This window comes from Protopterus annectens, chromosome 2.part2 (assembly GCF_019279795.1).
Source record: "Protopterus annectens isolate FY-2018-M chromosome 2.part2, PAN1.0, whole genome shotgun sequence".
Classification (NCBI taxonomy): domain Eukaryota; kingdom Metazoa; phylum Chordata; order Ceratodontiformes; family Protopteridae; genus Protopterus; species Protopterus annectens.
The window spans coordinates 857,548,047-857,568,749 of record NC_056730.1 but is presented as its reverse complement, the minus strand read 5'-3'; positions in this window follow the sequence as shown (position 1 = coordinate 857,568,749).

Below are 20,703 nucleotides of genomic sequence, written 5' to 3'. Positions count from 1 at the left end.
ATGGAATCATGAGAGGCCTCTATTGCTATACAGTGTGAGTTACAGACACAGTTCATAGCCATGACTGTGTTCAGATACAATACATATATACTGTGGAATGTGACCCACGTCACTGAGGTGTATACACACTAAACCATGATGTGGAATGTGTGACACAGGTCACTGAAGGGTATACGGATGACACCCCTACACATCTGCAACCATATTGCTGCTGCCGGGCAACTATGGCAAGACATGGTGAACACACACACACACACACACACACACACACACACACACACACACACACACACACACACACGAGGAGCAAGTATGACATTGATGTCCGACACCAGCAAGGGGAATGTACTGTATCTGTGGGCTGATGTGGATACTGTACATGTGACTGCTGTCATGTTGTGACACCCTCAAGATGTTCAACACATCTTATGTGGTGGATTGATGTCACGCCTACACAAGATGTGCACAGGCCTGTAGGATGTCTAGTGTTCCACATCTACAATATAACCATTACACAAAGGCCATAGTTGGACCATGTGTAACTATTGTATGACAGGGTGTATGCACAAGCACATCATGTCTACTGTGTGTGTTGCTTCATGTCTCTGGCCATCCTCCATGGCCATGTGTGTACATGTGTTGGCCAAATTATTGTGATGGGCATCTATTTTACATGTCTGTGTTGTCCCATATGACATGCACCCATAGATGTCATATGCTCCACTGATGACAGGGTTATGCTGACAAAGGGTGGTATGTGGGATATGTTTTCAGGCTAGACAGTGCTGCAACCAGGCCACTAGATGTCATGGACATGTCAAGATAGCACATCACATTGTGTGACATTCATAGCAGGGCTATGATCCACACCAGTGAATCCTGTGGGCTGGCCATACTCCAGCCCACTGTGTAGTACTGTTTGTATTCCCCACATATGTAGTTCTGATCTGTAGTACATGTCCCTACAGTGAACAGCACATCCACCATTGTATGCACAGCTGTCCACACATCTGGCAATGACAGTTTGTGAGGATTCATGTCAGTGAGGTGATTCACATAGTTTGCAAATGTTGCACATGGGTAGGCATTGGGATGCATTGCAGGTCCGACCTGTATATTGTGACAGGACCATACATTATGTGTACATGTGGTAAATGGCCACATGGCAGATAGATCTGTGCATTACGATGCCTAATAAATAATAACAGTCTTACCTGCAATGGGCTGCTGTCGCAGCTGAACGCCAGAGGTACCTAAATAGGAGTAACACAACAGTATGAGCATTATCCACGCCTGTATGATGGAAACAGGGTGCAATGTGCATGTTAACACATACACCAGTACAATAAACTATACTAGGGTGTATGCACATACGTGCATACACAGAGTAGCATACTATAGTATGCGGCATGTGTGTATTGCATATGATGTTACATTACATATTGTACAGTGACACATGCAACTATATGGAATATAGTTGTTATAGGTGCAGTACTGACTTACTAGGCAACTCCAGACTCAGTGGTTATGAGGCACCCACCTCCACAATATTGGCTAAGGCTTGTGGATGTTGTTCTGCAGGTGTCCCCAGGTTGGCCAGTAGCTCCTCGGTACGTGTAAGTGGGGGCTGGGTTGGTGGTCCACCACCTGTTGCATCGTGTTCCCTGGCAATTGCATTTGCACACTGTTTGGCCCATCTAATGAGGTCTGTACAGTGTCTGTGCACCTGCTGGTATGTGCGGCTGTGGCCACCCACATCATTAGCCCTCCTGCGAATTTCCATCCACAGGACATCCCGCTGCTGTGCATCTTGTGGCACATGGCTGAACAGGATATCATGATTGTCATGTAGGTATGGGATGAGGGCCTCATCCTCCAAGTGGGTATATGAGGGTACCAACTCATTAGCGCAACACTTTCTAGAATTCATAAACACCAATGCCCTGGATCAACATATCCACACACCCACCAGGGGCAACAATATCCTACACCTAGGCATTACCAACATGAGTGACCGGTGTTCCACACCTGAAGTGAAGTCCTCATTGGTCCGATCCAACCATGAGCCGAACAACATTGATATCCACATCCCGCCCCCACTCCCCATTAAGGGAACCACAGTATAATATGTCTACAAAGCCAACTTCATGCTTCTTAAGACAGACGTGGTGAACGTCATGACACCCATGCAGATGGACAATACTGTTACAACTGGTGAATCCTACACAAATGCACTCTATAAGCACTTACACGAGTTCATGGATCGTGCTATCTCAAACAGAACCAAGACGCTATACTCCTAATCAAGGAAGCCAATCTGGTGGTCCCCTGCCATAAACAAACTGTACAACAGGAGGAAGACACTGTTACAAAGGAGAGTAAAATCCCATGTGTGGAGGAGCTCCCTGGTCAGCCTCAGTAAAAAGGTGAGATCCCTTATAAGATCCTCCAAAGTTAGCTACGAAAACAAAACCGCCACTAATTCCAACAACAATCACAAAGCATTCTATAGCTATGTCAAATATCTCAATGTCAACACCCAGATCTGCTCTGAGTTACAGCACAAAGGCACGAATATTACAGAACCAACTGATATTGCCAACATTCTGGCAGATAGGTTCAGTGCTACCTTTGCCCCCTCTCACCCCCTATAGGGTCCATATCTATACAGGAAGAGTGTAGAGTCCCTGTACTCACAACTACGCAGGTAAAAGCTGAACACTCTAAAGCCAATATCACAGCATCCATGGGACCGGACAACATCCCAGGCTGCGTTTTACATGAATTTCAGAACGTACTGGCTCCCCACCTATGCATCATGTTCAATAATAGCCTCTCATGGGGCTTTGTGCCCCCTGAATGGTGCACAGCAACAGTTCTCCCACTCCACAAAGTTGGAGCCACAATGGACCACGGGACCTATTGCCCTATAGGCCTGACTAGCCTGGTCTGCAAGGCTATGGAGCACATCACCATGGATCTCAGTTACAGAGACTTTGGGTACCTCCAAACCTTTGACCCCTCCCAGTTTGGCTTTGTTAAGGACAGACCACACCTCCTAAACTTGGTGGGCTTCTTAGAGACAGTTACCAAGGCATTAGATGTGGGTAAGGAGGTCCACACAGCCTACCTAGATCTCTCAAAGGCTTTCAACACCATTACTCATTCTGGTATTATTGACATACCCACCCACCTGAACATTAACCTCTATGTCATGTGATGGTTTATATAGTGGCTCACCGACAGAACCCACACAGTGGGAGTTGCATACCCTAGGTCTGACTGTATACCAGTTACAAGTGGCGTCCCCCAGGGCTCAGTCCTAGGACCCCTCATGTTCGGTACATAATGCTCTAACATACAGGCAAGCAGAGGAGGGCTTTGGCTGAAAAGGTTTGCAGATGACTGCAAACTAGGGGACATAATTGTTTCCCCAGCTGTTACAGACACCCTCCGGGTCGCACTGAGATGGATACCTGGTGTCAATATCATGGCCTCAAGCTGAATGCCAAAAAGTGCATAGTCATCCCCTTTGGATATAACTAATTACCTGTGGACTACCACATAGGTGCTAGTCCCCTACATACAGAAAAGGTAATAAGGGATCTTGGAACCCCAGTAGATAGCAATCTCTCCTTTGATACCCATAATGACAAGGTGGTTAGAATATCCTTCTACGTGGCCCCCCAATCTCTAATGGGTTCACATCCAGAACAAAGGAGGCCATTGTGCCTCTCTACTCCTGACTTATTAGACCCATTAAATGATACAACACCCCATTTGGGATATGCCTTACAAGTCAACTGCAACAGCTTGGAAGACCACAACAGTACCACACCAAGAGGATTACTGACCTCAAACAGATGACCTATGCAGCCCAACCTAAAAAACTACAGCTGTACTTGGTTGCATACTGCATACTCACAGGTGATCTCTGCTTGACATACAAGGCCCATGTCCAACCCAGTATTACTGGATATGCTCCATCAAAACAGAGGCCCCTGAGAGCCACATGCTCTAGCGATATACACCTAACCACAACGATGACTAGGATGTGCTGGACAGATAGATTCCTGACCCGGAGACTCCCCATGCTTTGGAACATGATTCCAATGTACATCAGGCAGGACCCCTCACTAGCACTCTTCAAGGGAAACCTTGACATGTGGATGGGAGACAGACATGTACCCCGGGGATCACTGCAGTGGCTCTGCTGGACAGAGGCACAGAAAACTAACCTATGGGGGTGGTGAAAGCCAACACATTCTAGCTAGGCTTATAGATACCCTTGGTAAGACAGCCGAGTACCTACCTTTGCACTTATTACATGTCTTATGTGCATGGATAGTTAACTAGCTCTTCCATTTTATTTTGCTATCATGCTGATAAACAGTCGGGTGACTACAAGTCATATGTATCCTGTTATTGTGTATTGTAAATGCCAATAGACATAACTAATGTTTGCCTAACATAACAGTAATGCTATGTAACTTGTAATACATATCTGCTTACAATACTGTACATTACACAGTTATTGGCACAATATCCCACAATGCAGATCATAATTGCACAGTGGGCCAACCTTCGACATGTTATTCTCAGTAATACACCCATACATATGGCTACTGTTACAATATATCAACATATACTTTCCCCTGTTATAGCACATACTTGTTGGACCAGCCCTGCCACTGACAGTGGCTGGTGAGGAATATTTGTGCTCAAAGCCCTTATATAGCATCCCTTGTGGTGTATGCTGTGTTTGCCTTGTGACCTATGGCAGTACACACATAAATACTACAAGCGTTACTATGCTCAACAATACATCACTACAAGATAACTATTTCCACTATATGGATTGCATGCACTTTAAATATTACAGAACAGGTACTAAATACACAGACATACTGAGTGTTCTACATACCTTATTAGTAACCCGAGGTGTCATTGACTGTTGATTCAATCCTTTTCAGTTTGTGTTTCAATCTTCTCTGTAACATTCTGCTGGTATATACAGATGGTTTGAATGTGTGATAAGCCATCCTTTTCTAGTTAAATATCGGTAACATGTGCTATCCTGACCACCAATTGGTGTTCCAAAGTAGTTAATTAGATGCACATCAGCTGTGCAGCTACTCCATTATCCGATACCATGGCAACAGTGGTGTATAACTGTGTACTCCACTTTGGCATTGTCTGTTTGCCTTACTTTTGAGGAAGACGGCATGGATGTGTTGTTTGTGATGTATTTCAACAGCTATATGGAGACAGACAGAGATATATTAACTTCATGACTCCCGTGGATTGTGTGTAATGGCTAGACTATGTTGTTCTACATGTGAGTACAGCTGTTATATTTCAGAACATTGCTACTTATGCAGGGTTTGTTTGTACCTGATACTTCTGCAGATGTTTCAGTCTGGCAAGGATGTTTGGGCAGCTCAAGTCTGTATGGCTATGTATGAACTGTTATGTGGTTTACAGTGTGCTCACCAGACATCCTTGATTTGGTGTACATGTGTATCATACTGTGCTGTTACTCAGTAATTGGTAACACTTCCCGGTGTACACACAACCCTCTGAAATGGGATTAGTGCAAATAAATCCTTTAACATCAGCAGCTGTTCCATTGTATAACAGCAACTATTTCACACAGGGCCATGTTAGTGTGTCTCTGGCAAGGTATGTTAAGGCTTCTGCAGATGTTGTACAGTGAGTGAATGATTTGTGTTGTTATTACAGTTTGTAATGTAATTTGTTTGGGTGTGAGGGTGATGTTGGTGGCTGTACATAGCAGATGCAGGTGTGTAGGAACTGCTTTTATGCATAATCGATATGTGCGTGAGTGTTCCTTCCCTATTTGAACACCTATCCTTTAGTGGACTAATACTGCGGTAATTGCAGGCTGATTCATTAAGGCACTGTTAAGTGGTTCCTGTATAGCATGCAGGTGATATTAGTCCTTGAATCCTTTCAGCAATGCATCGGAATGTAATAAAGTGTTGCTACATGAAAGCTGTGTATTTCTGTCATAGGTATTTGCAGTCATTGGAGTTGTGTTGGTGACTGAACCTCTTTGGCTAGGTTTGCCACCTTTTCATATGGCCATAGTGGGACATTTTCGGGACACACATCACATTTTACAGGCTGACACAAACCCACGGTCAGTACAAGGGATAGAACTTTACTTTCTTGCCTAAATATAAGCTTATTCTTGTAGCAGTTTAGCTGCTTATCCTGTTTCTTGTAACATGTAGGCATTTTAGATACAGAAAGAACTATTGTATGCAACTATTACATTACATATGGGACATTATTATGTCCTACAATCTCAGGACATTTGCCACATTTAATATATTTGGTCAGGACACAACCGCCCAAAGAGGGACTGTCCCTTGCAAAGTGGGATAGGTGGTAACCCTATCATTGGCTCATGTCCAAAACACATATTTGTAATAGTGTATAGGCATATACTCTCCATATCCTTTGTTCATAAAGGTTGGTCATGGTGGAATGTGTGATTGATATGGTCCATGTTATACTCATATATGAACACTTCAACCACTGTATATGGAATACCTATGGAATCCCGAAACCACACAGTTCCGATGCCCACAGTACCAGGCCCAGACTCCCATACCCCACATTACCGACAATGACGTTAACTCGCGAAAGTAACATGAACATGGAACACACACACACGCACACACAGACACACTGCTACCCACCACATCCAAACAAACCATCCTACACTACGTATAGTCAGGTGGGCAAGCCCCCCTACACACCCCCATGTGGGTGTCTGAGCCCCCCACACCCCCTACTTTAATATTTTACCTCCTAGATTGCACAAATAGACACACAAAGCTATCCCACACCCACACATTACAGTCCCCCAGGAACACACACCACACTCAGAACACACACTTACACACACTACAGCCCACAGAAACACACTTACACACAGTAACCTACCTGAACCACAACACCAGAAGCACTGACTAACTGTCCCTTAAGATCGTGATTTTAAACCTCGTGCTTCTGGTGTTTCGGTACTGTGTTCTTTTGGACTTTAAGCCTCTTGATTAAGTGTGTCGGTATGTCAAGCAGTCGGTATGTGGTAGGTATCCCATTTATATGTGCCTCCATGGTTATGTAGATGTTATTAACCTATCTATATATCTACATATATATGTATATCCCCATATATCGACATATCTCTCTCGCTCTCCCTCTCTGTCTCTCTCTGTTCATGTTGATGTATATATATATATATATATATATATACATATATATATATATATATATATATATATATATATATATATATATATATATAAAACATACACCTTTCATTGGGTACATGCCGGTTTGTCCTATTTCCACACATTCCTACCTTTTGTGTTTTATCCTGTCAGTATACACAACTGCCATTGGCACATATCAGGTAGCTTAGTGGTATGTTATTGTGAAGATTGTGTACATGGTTGCATGTTCTAATCCTGGCAGAGGTATTTTACCTCTCAGAACAGGCACTGGTAGTGCAAGGGTGATTAATGCACATTTCTCCGGTTGTGTGTTCCACATGTTTATTATTCTGTGGAATACTACCTATATATACAAGTTGTGGTTAAGGTATACTACGTAACATGTAAATCATCTGAGAAGATTTTTGTCATGGATACTCCCCATTATTTGGAACTACATCCCTGATTACATTATACAAAACCCCTCACTAACACTCCAGAGAATCCTTGCAGAGTGGGTGGGGAACAGTGGATACACCCCAGGGATCCTGCAATTGGCTCTGCTCCACAGAGGGACAGTTAGTTAATCAATGGGGTGGTGACAGCAGACACTTTTTGGCTATGCTTATGAGTAGCCTCGGGCAGTTAGGCATGTACCTACCCATGTATCTATGAACCTATACATACAGTATGGACACATGCTGATTGCTTAATTTACTGTTCCGGTATTGACTTACCTTGTGCCAATGGCAGTTATGTGTACAATAGTTGAGGGCTACCTATGTAGGATGCACACAGTAGACCACCTATACATGGCAATTTACAGGTGGTTGTGTGTGTGTGTGTGCTATCCATGTTTGCTGTGTGTGCAGGTGGAGAAGGGTGTCAGTCCATAAGTGCCTACACGTCAGTGTGTGTGCTATACGTTCCCTCTTTGCCAAGGCATGGGCATACTGGGCATGCCTCCGTCTGCCTACTGGGGGTGGCACAGGGTGTTCATGGTCTGAGTCCCTCTGTGCCTGTGGATCCCTTGGCAATGGAGGTGGGCTGTGAGGGCCTTCACCATTCTGTCCCTGCTGCAGCTGTTTCCTCAGGGTCATATTGTGTAGCATGGCACATACTATGAAGATGTTGGTACATGTGCCTGGGTAGTACTACAAGGCTCCACCAGATATGTCCAAGCAACGGAACCGTGATTTCAGCATCCCAAATATGCACTCTATGATGATTCTGATTTCTGCGTGTGCCTCATTATGGCGTTCTTGCATAGCTGTGTGTGTATTTCTGATGGGAGTCATCATCCACGGTTCCAGTGCATAGCCAGCATCCCCCACCAGGTGGTCATATGAGATGCCCCCCCCCTGGCAAATACCTGATACAGCTGTGAGGCATGCCAGATGTGGGAGCCGTGATACCTTCCAGGGCTGCCAGCACACACATCCATGATAATGCCCTGGGCATTGCACACGACCTGGCAGTTGATGGAGGGGTATCCCTTGCGGTTTATGTAGTGCCTACCCTGCTCACCAGGTGGTGACTTGATGTGTATGTGCGTGCAGTCTGTTGCACCCAGTACCTACAGGTAGTCTGCCACATGGTGGAAGAGACGCATATTGCTGGCCAACTCCTCTTACATTCGGGGGAAGTATATGTGCTCATTGGCATGTGGTAACATGGCATCCAGGAACTGGTGGAGTACCCTAGATGCTGATGCCTGTGAGATCCCCATGATATCCCTGGTTGGCTTTTGGAAGGTACCTGTGGCTAGTATTCTCAAGCTTACACCTACCTTTGTGTCCACTGGAATGGGTTCCCCTCTGTTATTTCTGGCTCTGAGGCATGGCCGGCACAGCTCAACAAGTTGCTGTATGGTGTCGCTGTCCACCCTGTAATGCTCTACTATCTCCAGATCATGTAGGCCCTGGTAGGTTAACCTGGGTCTGAACACTCATCTCCTCCTCCGGTGCCTGAGATGGTTGTCAGCATCATCCTCCACACCACTGTCAGTCTCCAACACATGCTGGTGAATCAAAGCTATGGCAGCCCCTAACATGTACATATTAAAAGTTCCCCGTCTGTATACACCAATGGTGCGGAGTGTCTGGGAATACACAAGTGTGTGTGTGGGGCTTTCACACCTTATACTATTGTCCAATGGATAATGCTGGTGTAATTGGGTGTGTATGTGCAATTCCAGCTGTGGGGTATCTTAATTATTGGTTTTACAGCAGCTACTGCTATTGTGGGGCCCTTGGTGTTGACATACGCTTGGCTGCCATGATTCATCTATTGCCCTTTACTTCACTTTTCAACCTGATTCCCCTCCCATTGTCAGGCATGCATCCAGCTGCCGCCTTTCTTGTTTTGTACTTTCACAACCCAGGATTGTGTTGGGAAATGTGTTATGTAGCTGATCTACTGCAAGTTTGCTTTGTTCTGCTGTGAAAGTTCTCTTTTCTTTGTTGTATGACACCTCCCCTTTCCAGTTCTGCAGGTAGCTGCTAGCAGCCTTGTTAGCTGTTGTCAATGGCCCACTGTGAGTTCCTAGGTGTTAATTACTCATTTGTACTCCAATTACCATGCTGCAGCATTTCCTTATTGTCTTCCCGTATCCTTCTTGTTTCAGCTGTGGTGCGTGCCGCGCACAACCATTTACCGGGTTTCGAGCGCGTTTTCAGCCACGTTCACATGCACTTTCGGTTACCTTGTGTGCTCTCAGCTAAGCAAAGCTATGGCTACTCCCCCCCCCATCTTGCGGCTTTGCTTAGCAACAGGCAACCTGGATTAGTAATGCTCCAATGTGCTTACAGCTACGGTGGCGCACCCCTCTCTTGATGTCATGTTTACCTCCAGGCCACTCCTCTGTGTTGTACTGCTATGCCGTGTGGTACATCCTTATGCCGGCAGGGCATTTGCGATTCAGTATTACTTGACTCATTTGCATGGCATTGATTACTAATTCCTAGTTACCACGCAGAACACTGTCACAGACCCTTAACAACCCTTGTGCCATGGTTATGGTGTAGCATGCATGCCATTGACTATTATGGGGAATTCATGAATTGTGTTACATTGCAGTTTTATGACATCTAAATATATTTTCCTTGTGATCCTGTTTGCGCACCGATGCACTGCAGTTTTGCTTTGCGTTAGTGTGGCCATGACATTAAATATTATTTTTTATGTGTTGTGCATGTTTTATTATACCATTGCTTATATATTTAGCCATTGGCATATATTAACATTTTAATACATAAGTCTGGTCCGCTTTCATGGCTCCGATTTTATGTTTGAAAAAATGAAAACCTTTTTTTTTGGTTTACATTTCTTCATGCTTACGCTACGCCTGCACCACTTCATGAATCGCTATATTCCTTCATTTGCATGGTACACTGCTGTGCATGGGTTAATTAGCATACATGCGCCGGGAGCTGCACAGCTCTGGTGTATGCTGGTAGTGCATGTGGAAACAGCTCATACCCGAATTGCTTGGCGGCCATATTTGGCGCTAGATTGCAGATGCTAATTTGGTGCCTGGCGCAAGCTTCATGAATCCCGGGGTGTATCTGAAAGATTCCTGTGATCAGTTCTCTACCATAATTAACAAATCTTGATAAAATATGCTGCATTAATTACTTTAAATGCCACTTTCTCTTCAGTGTCATCTGTCCTGCCTATAATAGGCATTTTAGTGTGGGTTAGTAAAACGGCTAAATCATTTTCCTTTTTTGTGAAATATACAAGGAAATGGGAAGGCAAGATACAGTGTTGTTAAAATCCCTAAGGGGATGCTGCTGTTCTATAAATAAATGTTTTAAAATAAATGTTATTCTTTAACTGAAGTGGAACTAAGTTTGCATCTGTTAAAGCCACAAAACACCAAGCTGGCAGTAGAAGAACACCATGAAAGAGTCCAGTAAAATCCACAAGTAGGCTTTATTTTACAATAATAAAAAAGAACTGAAGAGATCAGTTAACCATTTTCTCTCTCTCGATTACATCTGCCCTGAGCTCATTCTTCAGGGTTGTTCTAGTACAACCATGCAGTGATGTCCTACTGGTAAAACCATACAGCTTTGCTCTACTGGTGAAACCATACAAGTTTGCTCTACTAGTAAAGCCATGCAGCTTTGTTTGACTGGTAAAACCATACAAGTTTGTTTTACTAGTAAAGCTGTGCAGTGTACTTCTACTGGCAAAAAGCATACCAGTTTGTTTTACTAGTAATGCCATTCAGCATTGTTCTGCTGGTAAAGCCATACATGTTTGTTCTAATAGTAAAGCCATAAACAGTTGTACTACTAGTAGAGGCATGCAATGATGTTCTACTGAAAAAAACATACAAGGTTGTTCTACTGCTAAAGTCATGCAGTGTTGTTTTTCTGGTAGAACTATAAGAGGCTGTTGTACTAGCAAAGGCATACACATTTGGTCTACTAGTAAACAATACAAGTTTGTTCTACTAGTATATCCATACACGTTTGTTCTACTGGTAAGACCATACAAGGTCATTATACTAGTAAAGCCATGCAGTGTTTTTCTACTGGTAAGACCATACAAGGTCATTATACTAGTAAAGCCATGCAGTTTTGTTCTACTGGTAAGATTATACAAGATTATTATACTAGTAAAGCTATGCAGTATTGTTCTGCTGTTAAGACCATACAAAATCATTATACTAGTAAAGCCATGCAGTGTTGTTCTACTGGTAAGACCATACAAGGTTATTATACTAGTAAAGCCATGCACTATTCTTCTACTGGTAAGACCATACAAGGTCATTATACTAGTAAAGCCATGCAGTGTTTTTCTACTGGTAAGACCATACAAGGTCATTATACTAGTAAAGCCATGCAGTGTTGTTCTACTGGTAAGATTATACAAGATTATTATACTAGTAAAGCTATGCAGTATTGTTCTGCTGTTAAGACCATACAAAATCATTATACTAGTAAAGCCATGCAGTGTTGTTCTACTGGTAAGACCATACAAGGTTATTATACTAGTAAAGCCATGCACTATTGTTCTACTGGTAAGACCATACAAGGTCATTATACAAGTAAAGCCATGCAGTGTTGTTCTACTGGCAGAACCATACACAGATGTTTTACTGCTAAAGTCACACTGGTTGTTCTACTGCTAAATCCATGCAATGCTGTTCTACTGGTAGAACCATGCAAGGTGGTTCTTCTGGTAAAACCATATAAGGTGATTCTACTGGTAAAGCCATACACAGTTGTTCTACTTGCAAAACCATGCAATACTATTCTACTGGAATAACCATACAGCATAATTCTACTGGTAAAGCCCTGCAAGGTTGCTCTACCAGTGAAAGCCATGTAGTGTTGTTCTACTGTTAAAATCATACAAGGTTGTTCTACTGTAAAACTGTGCAAGGCTATTCTATTAGTTAAATCATGAAATATTGTTCTACTGGTAAGGTCATACATGGATGACTTCCTATGTAGATAATCTGAGTGGAGAATTTCTCCTCAATAATTAAAACTGCCACTTTCTTATGATTAATATGATCAAACCTTGATTCTGCATTAGCGATTTTAAAGTATGTGATCACCTGACCATACCCAAGCTGCTTGCTTTCATAATGTATAGTCTGCATGTATTTTATTTAAGGTTTGTTTTCTAGGATAGGGCATTGATCGAATTTCATGTCCAGCCTGGTAGTAGAGAGATTCCTGATAAATGGACATCTTAATACAATTAGGAAAGTACAAAACCTAAAATGCAAGCAATGATTAGTAATGCTGTATATTTGTAGTGGGAAGATACAAAGATTTGTTGTCTAGTAACCACTACTAGCTGGGATGGCATTGTGCGAGTAAACTATTAATATATACAATGTATGCTATATATTGGAATTTATAGAGATGAAACATCATCACAGCATGAAAGAGACATGATTTGCGGAGCTACAGACTAGGTGTCAGAAGTTTTAGTTGATGTGACCAGCATGGCAGCAATTACACTGGCTTTGTCTGACAACATAAGCTTTCAGCTGAGGACTTAAATTAGAACAGTTAGTAAGGTCTCGTGAAAATAACATTCGGTCTTGAGGGATTTCAGGATTTAGAAGTAGACTCATTCTTTTACATTTCCCAGGACTAGTTGATAGTTGTTATCTCTTTGCAGAAAAACGACTGATGTCCCAAATAATGTCAGACACTTTAAGAGTGATATTTGTAGTCAAGCAGTTCACAGCTATGTTGCAGTTATTAGCGAGAAGCACCACTATACTTATATGCAAATGAACTAAATGCAGGACATTAGCAATGAATAAGAAAAAGTGAAGGTGTTCTGAAATACATGCCTCCTCAGGGCAAAAGCATAAAGTACCTTAAATTATGCATTAAGTAAATGCAAAATACTATGTAAAAGCCTTAGGTTTAATTTAAATGTGCATTTATTTGGATATCAGAGATGGAAGTGGCTATATGCGGTCACTGTTGAAAGGCCTAAGAGATGCAGTGATTTAATTTGGAATTACAGCAGTGGTGAGGATGTTTTGTTCACTCAACATATATGTGTCTTTACTTGGAGATTACCGAGTGTTGCTGTTGAATGAAAAATGACAGTAGTATAAATACATGACAATTGTAGTGGCTAGGGGAATGATGAATCTGTTAAAAAAGTTATTCTTTTTCTCTTATGAATGCATTTATGATACTGCAGCTATTATATAGCACACCATTACTTGGCTAGACTAAGATTTTGAATGTATACATAATTATGGGATTTGTGTTCCTTAACTTTTTTATAGGAGGATGGCAGGCACACATGGTCAGTGTTGCGTAGTTTGACTGATGACTGCAGCAAATGCTTTTGTGTATGACTGTGGCCTTTTTTTCATGTGCTGTAATGATGCAATACAAGGGTTCGAGGTAGAAAAAGGACAACTTCTGCCATGAATCACATCCTTACGGCAGCCATTAGGACATATGGGAAATGTCTGTTTGGTAAAGGGGGTGCTAACAAGCTGAAAGGACAAAAGTCTGGAATGAAGTTGTTCTGGATATTAATGCAGCGGTTGGCAGAAACAACACATTAACATAATGCAAGATGAGGGTAAATTATACAGTAGGATGTGCTAGAAGCAATGTGAGACAGAATGTAATTGCCCATACCAGTATGTGGGGGGACACCAACAATTATCCCATTAACACCACATGATGAATACCTCCTGTACATCCATGGGGATGAATATGACACAGAGAATGATGGCAGTGGAATTATCAGAGGTAATGTGGACACTGGCTAAATGTCTGCAGCAGCAATACTTGTCTGCTCAGGAAGGTCAGTTTAAAAACAGTAACATTCATTTATATAGAGAAATTAATGCTGACAAGGAATGAATATACTAAACAAATTAAACAAATGACAATCACTATTAATAGGGGAGCTTTCCACATCTGCACAGAATGACCATTTATTTATTTCCAGTTTGATAACCGGGGAGGTCCACTGGGCTCAAGGGGCCCGTTTTCAGTAGAGGCCCGGGGAGAAAAGCTCCGTGTTACATACAATTAAAACTAGCATAGAATTTTACACTATACAATTATGCATGGAGTTATACATTTTGTAAAACAAATGTAAAATTATCTATTGAGATCTAACAATTGGAAAGGAGCAAAGGAGAGGATTAACAAGAATAACCTGAGCACGGTTCAAAACATATGTACAAAGTTAGATGACTAGAGCACAGTTCATAACATACATACATAGATGGAGAGCGATTTTCTTGTAGTTCATAGCATGCATACATTGTAGATTTAGAAAGGTAATTACAGTGCAGGGATGAGACAAAAGTGGCAGGATAGTCAGAAAAAGTATTTTAGTATGAAAGCTTGAGCACTGTTCATAACATCTGTACATGGTTAGCCAACCTGAGCATAGTTCGCACATATGTACATAGATAGAGAGCCATTTGCATGTAGTTCATAGCATTTCTGTTATTGATTTGAAAGCTATTTACAGTGTTAGTTAGCATGTGAGCATATAAGATTTAAGTGAGAGCAGAGAGTGAAAGTTGAGTGATAGAGAAAGAGAGGAAGGTTGTTTGGAGAAAAGTTCTAGAGAAATCAAAGAGAATTGGCTGGGCAGTGAAAAAGGAGGCTGCTGTTTAGTGGTACAGAGGTGGGAACACTTTTAGGCTAGTTAGTATAATCCTTAGTACTGGGCTTATATGTAGGTAAATGAGAGAAGGGTAGGGAGACAGAGTGGGGATAGAAAGCTGTGTACAATATTTACATAATAAGAAGACACTGTGCATGGTAAGTGTCCCCACTATTGCTATTTTTTTATTAGTAATTCTTTCAAATAATTTTTTACAGGGTCAGCAGAACAAACAAACAGTTCCACTACACCAATAAATTTGGAGGATATCAACAGCTAAAAGGCTGCTGAAGATGTTGATGATGATAACATAGTTATAATTATGAGGCAGCCTGAGAAAAGTGGCATGCAGTCCTGTAGTTTAATGTCAGGATGTCACACCCCCACAACATGTTAGTAACTCTGCAGGAATGGCAGTGCATAAAAGTCAAATACACACTGAATTGTAATCATGCTTGTACAGGAGGAACACCCATGCACCTCTATACCTGTGTCTCCAAATCCAGGTAAACACTTTGAGGATGATGGCAAATATTCAGAGGAAACAGTGTCCAAAGTGACACTTTTACAAAGGGAAGCCAGACGCTGGCAGGCAACAAATGTACATTGTTAGGGCTCAGAGCACTGCCACAGAAAGCCAGCTGGAAATGAGCCGAATCCTCTAGGGTATGCATGTGGATTTTCAGAGTAGGGATGATGCTATGATAGCAATGATGCATTTTATGCTTGCACACTAAAAATTCATGGCCACCTCCATTTGTGCAGTAGTAAGGACTTACCAGACTCAAGCAGAAATCAATCTTAGAAGGGAAAGATAACATGGGGTACTGTCCAGACACATAGGGGCAGATCACATCAAACCATAAGTGCTTCTCAGGAAAGTACTGTAACTAGACAGGGCATATTAGTATGACAGATTTCATGCAGGCCACATCAGTGTTCTTCTATGCCCACCATAAAATTTCATTCAAGGTCCAGATCACATTCACAAAGCACAGTTAGGTCAGTGTCTGCAGGATCACCTGTGCCAGGAAAGTCACAGCATTGGACCAACTCACCATCCCAGCTTTCATGACAGCCCCTCTTCAAAATTACTTGCAACATCACCTTGCCTATCTTTAGGAGATGTGTATGACTCATTTAATCTTGAACTATTATGAATCAACTGTGACAATTCTGTTACTTACAATTTGACCTTCAAAAACACAAGTGAATGTCAAACTCAAATGGGAATAAGCTATTAATAAAAAACAAAAGTGTATGGCTAGGGTGCTTTACAACTGTATGCCTTTCATCCCTGTAATGGTGCTGCTTAAAACCTCAGTGAACTGTAGAAAGAAATCTGTAGTACATAACATGAGCATGCAGTCATTAACAACAATGCTGTGTCCATTAACATTCCTACAGCTGGCAGTTACCTACAACTTAGAAGTAGTAATACACACATTTTCAAGAAAACACTCAAAAACTAAAATGAATATCCTGCCATGTAAACAAGCACTGCTACCACTTCCCCCTCACCACTGCACAAATTATATTTTTTGCATATGAAGTTACAAGTTATTGTGTATGACAAAAATAAAATAATATGATGTGCACTACATCAGCAAACAACATGTGTTATATTACAATAAATGGTGTAATATAAAAAACAATATGATACATTTTCATTCAACTGCAATGTATGAACACATGAAATACTGAATTAACAGTTTTTACTAATTATACCACACAAGAATATTCAGTACATATATACTTAGGTACACAATTTCATCAGAATTTATTGTGCAAAACAATTAAAATTGCAATTCTTATGTATATGTTCCCTACAACATCACTGAACATGTCAGTGAGCACTCGGGCATTATTTCAATGAGCACTCAGGTATTATTTTTACAAACAATAATATCAGAAATTGTTTAAAAAATAAATAAATAAATGATTTTAAGATGAGTGAGAATGTCAGACGAAAAGTCCACAGCAGACCATGTACCACACAGTATAGCCCACAGAGTGAGAATGTCAGATGAACAGTCGACAGCAGACCAGTATAGCCCACAGATATCACTGCATACATCACTTATACTCAATCCCAGGGATTCAATAAAGTTCATGTAAGCTTTGGGCGAAACCTACACAGGGTTTACATGTTTGTGCGATGAGCAGCAGTGCTAAGGGCATATGCATGTTCTGCATTGTGCTTACATGGATACAAGCAAGGTTTTGTGGCCAGCAATACTGTCGAAGGTCAGGAAAACATGCAAAGCAGCACAAACACAGAAAGTATATGTATACAAGTTTGCCTACAGGCAAACCTGCTCTGTGAGATTGAATGGGCAGCCACAATGACTACCAGGGGTGAAAATACTACAACAACTTCAGTATTAGCACATTATAGAAAAGTGCACTTAGTACAATGTACACTACAACAAGTTTTTGCAGACTGAAACAATGGATGCTTGGGTGATCAGCAAGGACAGATACAATACAACATAAATACACTAGGCAGAGAAGGTGTGCTGATTAAAATGTCCACAGACATGAATGATAGGAATGAAGAAAGAGGAAGAGAGCATGTAAAATAAGTCAATGTACAGAAGATAGGCTATGTCAATGTATGTACACTTCCAAAACAGCTCAGTAGCATAACGTTAAGCACATATATCGATAGCACAGTACATACTGCTGTTTATACCTCCTTGTGTGAGTATATTTATATCATCAAACATGATAGTATATATGCAACTGTCTCACAAGGTTCCATGTCACTTGAGATGAATGGTTGTGCTATAAGTATCACTGACATGATCAATGGAGAGGACATTTAGCAAGGATGGTAAGTACAATAGAGTGTATGTGCATGTTGTAAAAATCTGCAAAATGAGTTGCTTAAATATGACTGAAATGTCAGCATACCTCACAAACAATCATGAAGACATAACAACAGACTCATAGACAACTGCTGACAGAAGCAGGCACAATCAGAAACAATTTCAAAATATTAACAACATTAATCTGAGACACTGCCAGAATATGTGAGTTTAAGTTATTATGCATGTGCTGTAGGAAAAGACTTGTAAAATATTGCCAGTATTTTATAAGGGGAAGTCACCACCCCTTTTCCAAAAATAAACTGTTATTTGAGGCATTAAGTGGGACAGTATAAAACCCGGGGTTGAATTTGGGGGCAATCCTGGCCTTTTGAGAGGTTGGCATGACACATAAGCCACAAGCCACACATATGCAAGAATGAAATCCATGCCAAAAGTGTTGTCAATGATCTCTGTAGTTAATGGGTGTAACACAGAAATACACATCACACATGCATCTTGTACAACACCTTGAAGGGAATTCTGCACTGTCAGTTCCTAATAGGTATGCATACCAAAGAATAGTTCTGTATGGATGAGAAAATGTCTGCAAGCTCACTGTGCCAAATGTAATACACTTGACTAAAGCATCCCTTGACAAATGTATTGGTCACAAGGATAACAACAGTTACAAACACCACACTATTATGAGTGGATGCACTACACACAGCTGTATATTGCATGTATCTGCCACATGTAATAGCAGTGGATATTGTCTGAAGCATCTGCAATTGATGGTTAAATTAAGAAGTGGTGCATTATAATGAACACTATGGCAGTATGTGAGACTAATGGTAATGCATCAGCTATGTCCATGTGCACAGAAACTACTGCAGTACAAAGTCTAGGTTCAGTGGGCAAGGAATCTGTCACTGTGATATTGTTCACACATGCCAAACAATGCATGGAACACACCATATAAGCATATGTCAAACCTCAAGACGTGGTGAATGATCACTGTCTCCCTGGCATTGCCAGTCAAAATGTTATACTGGCATAGAATCTTGACATGCATGCATATGTATTCATGCAATCTATCAAGTGGTAATACTGATATGATGTACTGTTACATCTGTGATGCTGTACAGTCACACTGTATCTGTACCTAAGATACAGTTTTACTCCATAGGTTCACAGGTTTATAGCAGAGTTATTTGAACAAAGTTCACACAGTTATCTGAGTACCCAGATCATGTACCTTTGGGTCTACTCATTGAGATGTACTCTCTATATTTTAATTAGCTTGGGTATTTGCTCTACAAAAGAAAATAATTATACCTTTTTGGGCATTAAGTGTGTCTCCAAGGCTCTGGCACCAATCATTTGTGTGAGTTAGTACTTTCTGCAGTATATCAATACCATTACTATATTCATGGACTATCCACAATTTGCAGTCATCCACAAAGTTGGATGGTCCACAGTTTGCAGCCATCTGCAAAGGTGGTTTAACAAAGGCAGTCTAAGTTTGCCTTGATGCCTGTGAATTAAATGCTAAACAGGAAAGGGCCTAGTACAGAACCTTGTGGTATTGCACTGGTCATTGGGTTCTCACTAGAGGTGAATTCACACACTTTGACAGTATGTGTCTTGTTGATCCATTGTGCTACCCAGTTGGTGACATAGTGGTTTATGGCCAGTTGAGACAGTTTGTCTGTAATTCCTGAGTGTGGAACTGTGTCAAATGCCTTGTTCAGGTCAAGTTATGTGGGATGCACATTCTATCCCTCATCCATGACCTTGGTGATGCTCTCGAAGAAGTTAACCAGATTTAGAAGACATGATCTAGCCTTAACTAATAAAAAAAGGGTTGGTTACACAATCGAGAGATTCCTTATGTTCTTATGATAAGGTCCATAATAATTCTTTTCACTGATGGTGATGGACAGGTTGACAGATGAGATCAGACAGGAGTCCCCATGGACCATGATGTTTACAGATGACATTGTGATCTGTAGTGAGAGTAGGGAACAGGTGTAGGAGACCCTGGAGAGATGGAGATATGCTCTAAAGAGAAGAGGAATAAAGGTCAGCCGGACTAAGACAGAATATATGTGTGTGAATGAGAGGGAGGATAGAGGAATGGTAAGGATGCAAGGAGTAGAGGTGGCGAAGGTGGATGTGTTTAAATACTTGGGATCAATAGTTCAGAGTAATGGTGAGTGTGGAAGAGAGGTGAAGAAGAGAGTACAGGCAGAATGTATTGGGTGGAGAAGAGTGTCAGGAGTGATTTGTGACAGACGAGTACCAGTAAGAGTGAAAGGGAAGGTCTACAAGAGGATAGTGAGACCAGCTATGTTATATGGGTTGGAGACAGTGGCATTGACAAAAAGGCAGCAGTTAGAGCTGGATGTGGCAGAGTTAAAGATGTTAAGATTAGCACTGGGTGTGACGAGGGTGGGCAGGATTAGGAATAAGTATATTAGAGGGTCAGCCCAGGTTGGAAGGATTGGAGACAA